General features: G+C 43.3%; 1 protein-coding gene across 1 annotated transcript in view; it reads left to right on the top strand.

The window, feature by feature from the left end:
• LOC144770788 (phospholipase A2 inhibitor and Ly6/PLAUR domain-containing protein-like) overlaps positions 1-12997 on the top strand; it is a 71041-nt gene that overhangs the window by 29970 nt on the left and 28074 nt on the right. The window lies entirely within an intron of this gene.

Here is a 12997-nt window from a genome sequence, read left to right on the forward strand (position 1 = left end):
AGTGAAGAAAATACTGCTGATTGTCTTTTTAGAAACAATTGGGATGAAAGTATATTTAGAGCCCTGATATCGTCCTAGAATTGGACGAAACGCATAGGCTGAGGACGAAATCTTTCAAATCGGCCATAGTTCTTCCCATTTAAAAAAATCCTGGCATAGATCCTTCCCTTCCGTCTAATTTTAGACCCATTTCCCTTCTTCCTTATCTAGGGAAGATCTTGGAGAGTCATATTACAACTAGCCTCTCCACTTTTATTGAGGACAACCATCTTCTGGCCTCCCACCAAGCGGGATTCCGCCCGGTCCACTCGACTGAGTCAGTGGTCCTGTCCGTCCTAGACGAGCTAAAAAGTAAGGCTGATTCCAACTTACCCCAGGCCTTGGTGCTCCTTGATTTGTCCGCTGCGTTTGACACGGTCGATCATTCCATCCTTCTCGGCCGTGTCAGCGCAGCGGGCGTTCGGGGCACTGCCCTCTCCTGGCTCGCCTCTTTTCTCAAAGGGCGAACTCAGGCGGTCCATCTTTCCGGCTTTTTCGCCTCTACCCGCCTGGTTCCTTGTGGGGTCCCCCAAGGCTCTTCCCTGTCCCCCCTTCTTTTTAATCTTTATATCCTCCCCTTATTCTCTCCCTTTTAGATATGGGGGTCTCCGTGTATAATTATGCGGATGACCTCCTGCTTGTATTTGATCTTTCCTCCCCTTCTGACTCCCTGCCAAAATTTCACTCTACTCTTGCTTTCATTTCCGAGTGGATGAATCATAATCACCTCAAACTTAATCCGGACAAGACGGAGCTGGTCCTGACAGGCGCTATCCCCACCCCTTGGTCTGCCCTCTTTTGGCCTTCCATCTTTGCCACCCCTCCAGTACCGGCGGCCTCAGTAAAGACCTTGGGAATTAAAGTTAGTCAGGACCTCTCCATGCATGCCCAGATTAGTTCAGTTGTCCCCTCCTGTTTTCTATCCCTCTGGATCATTCGGAAAGTCTCCCGTTTTTTTTCTCCTGATGCCCTTAAACTTATTATTCTGGCAATGATTTTCTCCCGTCTTGATTACGGGAATAGCCTCTACGTGGGCATTCCGGCCTACGAACTTCGTCGTCTTCAGGCTATCCAGAATCAGGCCGCCCGCCTCATTCACCACCTTCCCAAGTTCCACCACATCACTCCTTTTTTGAAAGCCCTTCACTGGCTCCCCATTTGCCAGAGATCCCTTTTCAAGATGGGATGTCTGGCCTTCATGGCCCGTGCCCGTACTGCCCCGGTCTTCATTAACTCCCTCATCAGTCCCTATACCCCCAGCCGTACCCTCCGCTCCTCTAATCAGGCTCTTCTTAATATCCCTCGCTTTCGCAGGTCCAAAACTGGAGGCACTAGATTCTCCGTACTAGCCCCTCGCTTCTGGAACAGTCTTCCGCTGTTCATCAGATCCATTCCAGTCTACTCACAATTTCGCAAGGTGCTCAAGACTTTCCTGTTCTCCCAAGCTTACTCCTGCTGATTTCATCCTAGCCGATCTCTGTGCTTCTCAGTCTAAACTTTAGCGCCAGGAAGCCGCTTGGTCACAGTGCGCTCTATCAAGAACTTTCAACTTCAACTTCAACTTCGACGATGAATTGTCAATGTTATTGGATGAATTTTGAAATCATACGCTTGTAAATAAAATACGGAACTGGAAAAGAAAGTTTACATGTGGACTGGATCTTTAACAAACACAATCATTCATTGAACACATTGAATCTTAATTTAGCACTCCTTCTCAAGAATAGCATTTAATTTCTAACTATAATGTCCCAGAAACCTGTGTTTTTTGTCAGTGAAAAAAATATATATATATTCTCTGAAAAAAACAAAGGTTAAAGCAAGTTTAAAGTTAGGTGAACATGTCAGTTAGCTAACTATAAGTTGCACCCCCACCATGGTCTGCTTATGAACTCATATATTACATCACTTATGATACGTTCTATGACAAAATGTATGACCTCAAAATGACATCATTGATGACGTCACTGATGATATCACTGGTTACATCATCCAAGCTTCTTTGTTACACATTACTCTTTAAACTATTATGGCATTAGAGGCCTGAATGTAAGTACAAAATACCACAAAAAAATACAAAGCATCATTAATGCCATCACTGATACATCTACTTTAAGTTAAAAAGAATGTGTTATGTGACATTATGCCATACACTTCACAGGTAGCCTAGTTCACATTAGCATTCAACCACACATATGTGGGAAACCCTCATTATAGACAGTGTTCAATAAGTGTACAACTATTTTTTAGTTCAAAACTTTAATGTTGTCACTGACAAATTCACCTACCTATAAAATATTTTAACATTTGTTTTTTTCAGTGAATGTTTATCATTCTTTTTTAAAGAAGAACAGATCTTTGTATCACACTTAACTATGACGTTACTTTAATTTTCATTTTTTTTCAATGAATGTCAAGCTTTTTATTTAACCTAATATACAATTTTATTATCATAGTTAAAGCCAACCCCCCTGTGGCCAGGCCCCATGGCAAACCCCTGAGAAGCATCCAACAAAACACTGCGCCAGGCTTTCAGTTGTGCACAAAAGGGGATTGCCAACAGCGGCCAGGCCCTTTGGCCAGCCCATCCAGAGGCAGCCTACCCCCATGCAAGCAGTCAACCTCACGGTGCACAAGGCCTTTCATTGCACTTGGTATTGGGTTGGCCACAGGACATTGTTTGAAGCCAACTCTCTGCAGAGCCACTCAAAGGCAGCCAACCGCATGTCGTGCACAGCCTTTGTGCACAGTGGGCTTTGATCACAGGGCTTTGTCTGCCACCAGGCCCTGTGGCCAAACCACCACCAGGCTGCCAACACCATAGCATGTACTGCCTTTGCCATGCACAGCATAGGGTTGGCCTCTAGGCCCATGGGACCTTATTCCCCTCGGCCAAGAATAATAATAATGGGGAGGGAGATTTATTAGACACTGGGAACACCATCTTCCAGGGCCTTATGCATTTTAAAGGGCTTAGGGCCACATGTCCCCCCTCCCAAGCCTCAATAGTTCTAGGGGCCCATCCATAATAGCCTTATGTTTATTTAAGGAAAGGGGGACTGCACTGCCCCCCTCTCTGAGCCTTTACAAAGCCCTCGGGACTCCATCATCCAGGGTCACTAAACAAGTTAAAGGGGAGAGGGGACATGTGGCCCGCCTTCCCCAAGTCCTTTTCATACATTGCGGATCCCATCCTCCAGACGCAAACTATATAGTAAGGGGAGAGAGTGGTGCGGCCTCACTCCTGAAGTCCTAAAAAGGCCATGGGAACCCCATTTCCTGGGGCTGCTACTTAACTTAAATGGTAGGGGGCCTGTGCAGTCCCCCAGGACCCTCAATAATTAAAGTTGGGTGCCTACCTGGGATGCCCACTACCCACAATATTGGCCTCCATGGCCTGTACGGTTTCCTGCATGCTGTGGGGGCCTCATTGTTCCCACCCACAGGGATCAGCTATCATCATCAGTGTGGATGGAGCACCAGAGCATTTTTAAAGTTTCCGCCTGCTGACAGAAGACCTTAAATTGGCTCCCGTTTGGTGGAGGTTTTGAAAATGCTCCTGCCAGACGGGAGCAAGTACACATTTCTCTGGCTGCACTGATGCAGACAGGAAAACTGCTGTGTCACAGGGTGGGCTCTTTGAGACACAGCAAGTGAGGCAGCCCCGGGAGATGGGGTCACCAGGGCCATGGAAGGCTCAGGGAGGAGGGGCCATGTGGCCCCCTCCCTTTGTGTTAAAAGTAGCGGCCCTGTGGGATTGGGTCCCCATGGTCTTTTGACGGCTCGGGAAGGGAGGTTGTACAAACCCGCCCATGTTTTGCAAGTTTCAGCCCCAGGGGTGGGCTCCCCGAAAACTTTAATGGCTCGGGAGTATGGTCTTGATATGCCCTGCCCATTTTAGCACATTCCAGCCCTAAGGGTGGGCTTCCCAGTGTGTTTCAAGGCTCAGGGAAAGAGGCCATGTGGCTGCTTACCCTTTTGTGCATATTTTGACCCTGAGGATGGGCTTCCCGGGGTCTGTAAGGTTTTGGGGAGGCAGGCTGCGTGCACCCTCCCCTTATGAAATGCAGCACCAGGGCAGGGCTCATCAGGGCCCACAATGACTCTGAGAGGGGTGCATACACCATTCCCCTTAATTTACCAAAGCAGTTCCAGCCCACCCTTTTGATTTGTCAGGTTTTTTTATGAACCTGAAAAAATAGCTCTTTTTTTCAAACTTCAGAACGCAGCATTAGGTCCCTGGCTGCCAGCAACATTCTTCTGAAGTTGCTTCCACCTAAACAGAGTGCACGCTCCTGCAGGAGTGAGACTCCCATGGGAGTGAATTGACCCAAGTGAAACAAAGCTTGCTGGGCCAATAAGAACACTCGATTTTTTAATTGGCCCTTCCGCAAGAGTCTCTTGAGTCTCTCGCGGACCCTACTGTCCATGCAAGAAAATATCTTTGACCCTTAATTTCTTAAAAATATCCGCACAGATTTATATCAAATCACAAAAAGTACAATCTACAGACCATGATCTAGCTTCCAGCCCAATTTGGTTTAATTCCAGTTTTTGTTCTATCCACATATATATATATATATATATATATATATATATATATATATATATATATATAGATGAAGTGAACAAGGCGGACTTGTCCGCCGAAACGCGTCTGATCGTATGTATTGGTGAATAAAACCTTTGATTTGACCCACGGAGTCGGTGCCTGTTCTTTTGAAGCCTAAGTCAGGATTGGAAAAATATATACAAACCCAGTGGAGGGTGAAAAAACAATAAGAAATTAAGAAACTACATTGACCACAACACAAAGCGAGGGAGAGAAACGCCCATTGAACAATTAACAAACTAAAAGAAGTGATGTAGTTCCTGGCCATACCTGATTGAATGGCAGCGGCGTGAACCCTTTGAAAAAGCTCACGGAGAACGAGCGAAACATGTCAGGAGGACGGGGCTGTCCTTTAATAAATTGATGCAGGCTCCATCGCGGTGTGCGGCTATTTACTTTCCTTTTCTGGGAAGGTGTTGGGGAGAATGTTGAACGGCGTGGTTCAGCCGTATGCGACGCACCGCCACAAGAGCGCCGTAGCCTGACCGAAAGGGAACCATTGTTTTGGAATGCGGGAGCAACAGGTCAGGCGGGTGCCGCCGGAGACCGTCTCTGGTATTGGTTCCCAGATAATTTTGAAAATGAATTATCAAGGACACGATGGACTTTGCATGATGTAAGGTATGAGCGACAAACCCAGTGGAGGGTGAAAAAACAATAAGAAATTAAGAAACTACATTGACCACAACACAAAGCGAGGGAGAGAAACGCCCATTGAACAATTACCAAACTAAAAGAAGTGATGTAGTTCCTGGCCATACCTGATTGAATGGCAGCGGCGTGAACCCTTTGAAAAAGCTCACGGAGAACGAGCGAAACATGTCAGGAGGACGGGGCTGTCCTTTAATAAATTGATGCAGGCTCCATCGCGGTGTGCGGCTATTTACTTTCCTTTTCTGGGAAGGTGTTGGGGAGAATATATATATATATATATATATATATATATATATATATATATATATATATATATATATATATATATATATATATATATATATATATATATATATATATATATATTACCTACTGGCGGTCGCCAGTAGGTATATATAGTTAGGATTTTTTCTCTATGGGATTTTTGAAAATTCTATGTCTAATAAGTTTGGCGTTTGTGGACGGAATTGGCTGAAATTTTCAGGAAAATGGCACATTTTGTTTCTGAGCAGCCCCTGAAAATTGGGGGGGGGTTCGTCCAGGGGGGGTCGAGAAAAAAGGGGGGTCCCAAAACGTGTTTTTAACATTGAGTTTTCCATAGGGCGGTTGGCCTCACTTTTAGCCCGAACGGCTGAATGGATTTGTACGAAACTTGGCAAAATTGTAGGGACTGGTAGCCCGATGTGCCTTTTGTAGGTCTCAATATATGTGCTACAGTGGATTTTGAGAAATTAACGTTTAAAAAAAGATATATATCTGTAACAGCGGACCGGGCAGCGCTCCAGTACGCGTACTTTTCGCGCAACGGAGCTTTGTGAAGCGAAGCTGATTGGTTCTCCGGCGTCTGTAAACATTCCAAACAGTCCGTAGCGGCCGCCATCTTGTCTCTCGGTAGGATCGAGAGACAAGAGGAGGCCAAAGCGAAGGGGCAAATGACCATAAGGGGGCATAGTAGATCCTCGCTGACCCCCTAGGTTTGATATGGAGGTTTTAAAAGGGCCCCGCGGGGCAAAAAAAAAAAAATAATAATAATAATCGAACGGCTGAATGGATTTGCACGAAACTTGGTAAAATATTAGGGACTGGTAGCCCGATGTGCCTTTGCTAGGTCTCAATATATGTGCTCCAGTGGATTTTGAGAAATTAACGTTCAAAAAAAAATATATATCTGTAACAGCGCTCCGCTTCGCGTAACGGAGGTTTGCGAAGCTGATTGGTCATTCTGTCACTGGGCTATAGTTGGGCTACATCTGGCTGATATTTGGGCTACATTTGTTTTTTTTGTCTCTGGCGGCCATCTTTGGGCTACATTGGGCTACATTGGGCTTCATTGGGCTTCATTGGGCTACATTGGGCTACATTTGGGCTCCAACATATATATAGGCCAATGTAGCCCAATATATATTTTTCAAAGTTAATTTTCGTAAAAACCACTGGAGCATATATCTTGAGACATAGCAAAGGCACATCGGGCTACCAGTCCCTACAATTTTGCCAAGTTTCGTGGAAATCCATTCAGCCGTTCGAGCTAAAAGTGAGTCCAACCGCCCTATGGAAATGAAGGAAATGAATGGGTAATTTGTAATTAGCAAATAGCTCATCGCAAACTAGGAATGGTAAAGAATCGCTATTTATTCCTTAAAGTTCGCTATTTAGGAAATGCAAAAAACTTTGATGATACATATGGCGGTTCATCTCTAACAAGATAAGAAGCATAGGGATAGATTTATGATGACTGGCGCATCACCAGGGATGTGTTAGTCATTCTGTGCCGCTGTTCCGTCACCTATGGTGTGCTGCATTTACAATGCGGCGCATCATGGGGCAAAAACAGCACAGATGCGTGATGTATCTGTGCCGTAAAGGTGGCGCATTGCTGGAGTTGTATCGCAAGTGTGATGAAGCTCCAGCAAGGGTCGGGGGTGCCCCTGTCGCAGGGTTTCTGTTCTCACACAGAACTGTGGACAGAGGATTGGAACCTCGGCGAATTAGGGTGTCCCAAAACTCACCTTAGTAATCAAAAACCCCTTAGCAAGCTAGGTACAGTGTCACATTGGATATAACAAACTCTCAATGTTTAGACAATCCAGAATATGAACTTATAGTACCTCAGGATACGTGGAACTCATGAACAGTCGGTCGTTATATATTTCTTAGAAACCAGAACATGGAGTTAAGAAGAACACATGTGTATTTGAAATGTTTATTTACTAATGCTGTCTTCTCAGGCGTAGTATCTTAGATAATACAAGTACATATATTATCAGTAGCAAAATTACCAGCATAGTTACTAGTACATAAAAAGCGAATGGTGACAGTATGTTAACATGCTGTAAATGAATAAGAGTTAGCAACACTTATAAGCAGCCACGGGCCGTGGAGGGAGTTACGGTGGGGCAGGGAGGCGGGGAGGGGGAGGGGCAGGGTGGAGAGGGCTCCACCCTGCCCCTCCCCCTCCCCGCCTCCCTGCCCCACCATAACTCCCTCCACGGCCCGCGGCTGCTTATATCTCACCCTCCCTAATACACATATTATATTATTTGCTAAGAAGGTCTGTTTGTGTTGGTTTAGGGCGTGCCCATACTTTAGTGTCTTAGATTTGAAGGAATCACATCAGCATACACCAGCTCTCTCTTCATGTGAACCGCATCAACTGTTGTGTATGTGTGTTCGGCAAAGCAATATAAAACCCGCCTCATGCCCAGAATTGGCAGAAGCTGCACTTATGTTATGAGTATGAAGTCGTGGAGATCAGACCTCATAACAATTCTGTATCGTGTTGTTCTTGAAACTTCAGCACTCGCTGTACAGATATAGTTTAACAAGCAAAGCAGATAGTAGAGCAATAACATATTATTCTCATGTAAACCACGATGAACTACTAGGTTGAAAGCTAAAGCAACAACTAAGTGTCGTGTGCAGAAGTTGCAAAAAAGGAAAAATGGCGTTTAAACCGGTAATGAGCCCATGCTAACTTAACACGGTGTAAAGATATCCAGGACCTAGATGACACCTCTCCATGATCCGGAAACGAACTGAATAAGATAATAGAAGTGCCATCTCATGAGAGCAGATTGCAACTTTATATGTGGACGGTCCGCAAGGTAAAACATTAAAAACTAGGAAAATTTAATGCCAAGTACTTTATCGAGTCTTAAGCCAATAGGCAAGCTAAATAATAAAAACTTGACAAATAAGTCAATGAATTGTCAATGAAATGCTAGTACTCAGCATATCAAACATGAAAAAGGTCTATGACATAACTGTGTATGCAAAATAAGCTGCAACAGCCTCCAATAGGAAGTCACCGTCTTCATCCGAAAAGAGTTCAGCCATCCAATTTAAAAGCGGAAAAGAACATACGTGCTCTCCCAGCACCGGATCCTCTATCACCATCAGAGGACAGCTCGGTGGGTTTTCAAGAAAGCTCTGTTCCAAGAAAGACTGTGTTGCCGCCAGTAAATTCCAGGGACCAATTAGTCCATGCATCAATGCCACAGCCATAATCCTTTCGCCAGGACAAACCAACTCGTGAGTAATGATAGGAGTCATCAGCTGATTAAAGTCGACGTCAGGAGAAACCGGTCCGCAGAGACACAAATCAATGGCCCAATCGAAATCACAGGTCAGGCAGTGAAATACAGGCTGGACACAGGTGAAGTAGGAGAATCGAAAAGATAATCCATATGCCGTGCTTAATATCGCCAACGGCATTGTGCCATAATATTCTAGCATGCGATTGCGGAACAGTGTCAGCAGCTGCAGGGCGGGAGCTTGCACAGGAGGGACATCCATATTTAAAAATGTAAAAAAGCACAAGAGCGTCCGCTGGTAATGCAAGTAAAAATGGGAATCCACGAAGCAGAGTGGAAAAAATAGAATGAAAGGAAGCAGGGATGACTCCAAAGATTTTCTCAAATGAAGTCACGAGACCACTGGTAACAACTTTAAAAAAGTGCGCCAGGGCCTTTGTGGAGGACGCGTCAAAGATAGTCCGAACCATGTCGCTGAAATGCAAAGGCGAATCAGTATTTAAAAGGGTCTGCACCTCTGTACGGGTGTTCGCTATGTGAAGCACGAAAGTTTCACGGGCCGAACTCAAGGCCACCTCTCTCTGAGACAAAAGAGCTCTTATTCTTGCCATGCCGTTGAAATGTGCTCCCAAGGTTGGTATTTGTGGCCAGATTGAAAACTCCCTATGTTCATGTGTGGGAGGAAATAGAACATTTCTGCAGCAAATAACCCGTTCACTTACTGTTACGATAAAAGGAATACTTTTAATTAACCCAGAACAATCTTCATTATTGAGCATCAAAAAACTACCATTTTCCAACAACTTGAACGTGGGGATGATAGCAGGAACTGGCGTGCCTTGCAACACGCAAGCCATATTTGGTCGGTGTTTGTTGCATGAACCGTGTAACTGTATGTGCCTACACATTAGTGAATGATCTGGCGTCTCAGTGCATTCCTCTCCATTCAGATAAACTTCTTGATCATCTTTGAAACATCTGTATGTGTATGGAAGCGACCAGACCTCATGAAGAAAAGCACTACCTAAAGGTTCATAACGACCTATTGGTATATATTTCATACAATTTGAAAACTTATATAAAGCAAAAGGCAGCGTTATTAAACCGTGGATAAGGCACGTTGCCAAAAAACCCGCAATCCTCTGCTGATGATGTCACTGAGCATGTCATGAATGATGTAATATGTGACATCATCAGCAGTGGATTACGGGTAATAGTATCTCTAGTTTACTCCCCTATAGCTGTCTTTCTTTTAACATAAGTGTCTGTTTCCTTCCCTTATACTTACTGTTTTTTTTTATTTTTTTATTTTTGGTTCACTTCCGGTTCGCGTACCGGCGAGCGAACTGGGAAGCGAACTACGAGAAATAGAGGTTGGCACAGTTCCAAATATTGTACCAATTTTTTAATAACGGGGAGGTAGTTCTGAAAAGAACTTTTTTTTAATTGTTTTTGTTGTTTTATATTTTTTTTATTATTTTTCTGAACATTTTTTTACTTTTTTTGAATTTTTCTGAACAGTTTTATATTTTTTGGGGTTTTTCTTGCAGGGGGCAATGAAAACGATTCATTGTAAAGGGCTCAACAGGAGCAACAAAACAAAAAAAAAGTATTTATTATTTGGGGCGTTTCGTACAAACTTGCATATGATAGTCAATAGCTCTGTTGATCAGAGTGATGCTTCTTTCTCCGTAGCAAATGAATCCATTGCAATGTACGCAGACGTGTTTTACTTCATGAAATCTCGTTTGAATATTTGGCACCATCTCCCTGCCCTCTGGTCCCGTTACTTCCGGTACAACAGATCTTCTGGCCATAATAGGGAGATTATCTAGGTCGTTACGAAACTGTGCAGCACTGTAGTTGTTAGGATGCCACCTAGTCATATGGCGATGCATTGTGTAGTTTCCGAAACTGTCTTTTTTGTCGGTCCCTCTGGACAGTCTATCTTGACATATAAGGCAAGTTACGTATCTTGCATTTACTTTTTTCTGACCTTTGGGAATTTTAAAAAATTGCCAAATGAAGTTTTCTTTCCGGTGAGACGTCCTGGGCTCCTCAGGCAAAAAGTGCCTCTCTTCGTGCTCGTCGTCCTGTTCTTCTTCTTCCTCTTCTTGCTGAATTATAACTTGAGCAGGTGGTCCACTCTTCCTTGGATGTGGTGGAGGTGGTGGGGAAGCACCAGCTGAAGCTACTAAAGAAGCCATTGCTCACTGGTAACAAAGGGTCTTTCTCTCACAAAGATGAAAGTCAGAGTGAGGAAAGAAGGAGGGGTTTTCATCATTTGGGAAAAACAATAGTTCTCAACCAATGAAAAGTGTTCATTTTAGATTATATGACCTAGTCTTACATCATTAGGAAACCAAAAGCGAAATGAACCAATGAAAAGTGTTATTACCAAGTCACATGACCTGATGTGTTTACGTTAAGCGCTTTGCAGGGCCTCCAGGTTTGCTTCCAGAAACCTGTGCTTTGCGACTCGGTAAGCGTACCAGTTCGCTAACGTAGCACGTCATATGACGTATCACGCGACAACGCGAAACGTCATGCGGACGGGAGGCGTCACGATGTTGTTTTCTAACGCGGCAGTTGCGGTAAAGAAACGTTTACCGGCTCGCGGTCTATTTCGCGGCATCAAGGTCAGCTAACGGGAAGCTTCCCGATTCGCGAAGCGGGAACGAAGAAAAAAAATATTTTAAAAAAAAATTATTAATAAACATATAAAATATATTTTTGGATTTAAAGAAGAATACATTTTACAGCTACAGATATTAGCTGTTAAAAAACCAATGAAATTCACTGAAAAAACCATAGGTTATAGACCATATATAGTTAGGAATTAGCATTTACAAAACCTTGAAAATTCACTGAAAAAACCATAGGTTATAGACCATATATAGTTAGGAATTAGCATTTAGAAAACCTTATTTTACTCACACAAAACCATTGAAATTCCATATATAGTTAGTTGCACTAACTATATATCGCGCACCCGCAATCCACTGCTGATGATGTCACATATTACATCATTCATGACATGGTCAGTGACATCACTGATGACATCACTGATGATATCACGGATGACATCTCAAATGACATCACTGATGACATCACTGATGACATCTCAAATGACATCACTGATGACATCATGACACACCAATACCAGTTACTACATACGCACTCACTGATTCCTACGTCTACACACACATTCACTCATTCACCCATACAATCACTCATACATACAGTCACTCATTATTACAACACTATCATATGCACTCATACACCTATGCAGACAGTCACACACTGCCACTCATCCATGGAGTTACTCACACACCAAGTCAGTCCTGTAAAGAATCAATCACACTTCCATTTCTTCATCTATACAGTTAAACACAGAACACCATACTTCAGTGACATCACTGATGACATCACTAATGACATCTGAAATGACATCACTGATGACATCTCAAATGACATCACTGATGACATCATGACACACCAATACCAGTTACTACATACGCACTCACTGATTCGTATGTCTACACACACATTCACTCATTCACCCATACAATTACTCATACATACAGTCAGTTATTATTAGAACACTATCATATGCACTCATACACCTAGTCAGTCCTGTGAAGAATCAATCACACTTCGATTTCCTCATCTATAGTTAAACACAGAACACCATACTTTTCACACATATACTAACACATACTTACTCTCTTATACAATCACTGATACAAGTACACATTGATATGCACAGCGTCACACACCTCCCAGCCAGCCACACACACACTCAGTCTTCCATCCATCCAGTCATTCTTCAATATGTAAAACGTATTTAAACTTTACAAAAACACACAGACACTAGATGATGTCATCAGTGATGTCATCAGTGATGTCACTGACCATGTCATGAATGATGTAATATGTGACATCATCAGCAGTGGATTGCGGGTGCGCGATATATAGTTAGTGCAACTAACTATATATGGAATTTCAATGGTTTTGTGTGAGTAAAATAAGGTTTTCTAAATGCTAATTCCTAACTATATATGGTCTATAACCTATGGTTTTTTCAGTGAATATATATATATATATATATATATCAATCAATCAATCAAAACACTTGTATAGTGCGCTACTCACCCGG

The sequence above is a fragment of the Lissotriton helveticus genome, chromosome 7 (genome assembly GCF_964261635.1).
Source record: "Lissotriton helveticus chromosome 7, aLisHel1.1, whole genome shotgun sequence".
Lineage (NCBI taxonomy): Eukaryota > Metazoa > Chordata > Amphibia > Caudata > Salamandridae > Lissotriton > Lissotriton helveticus.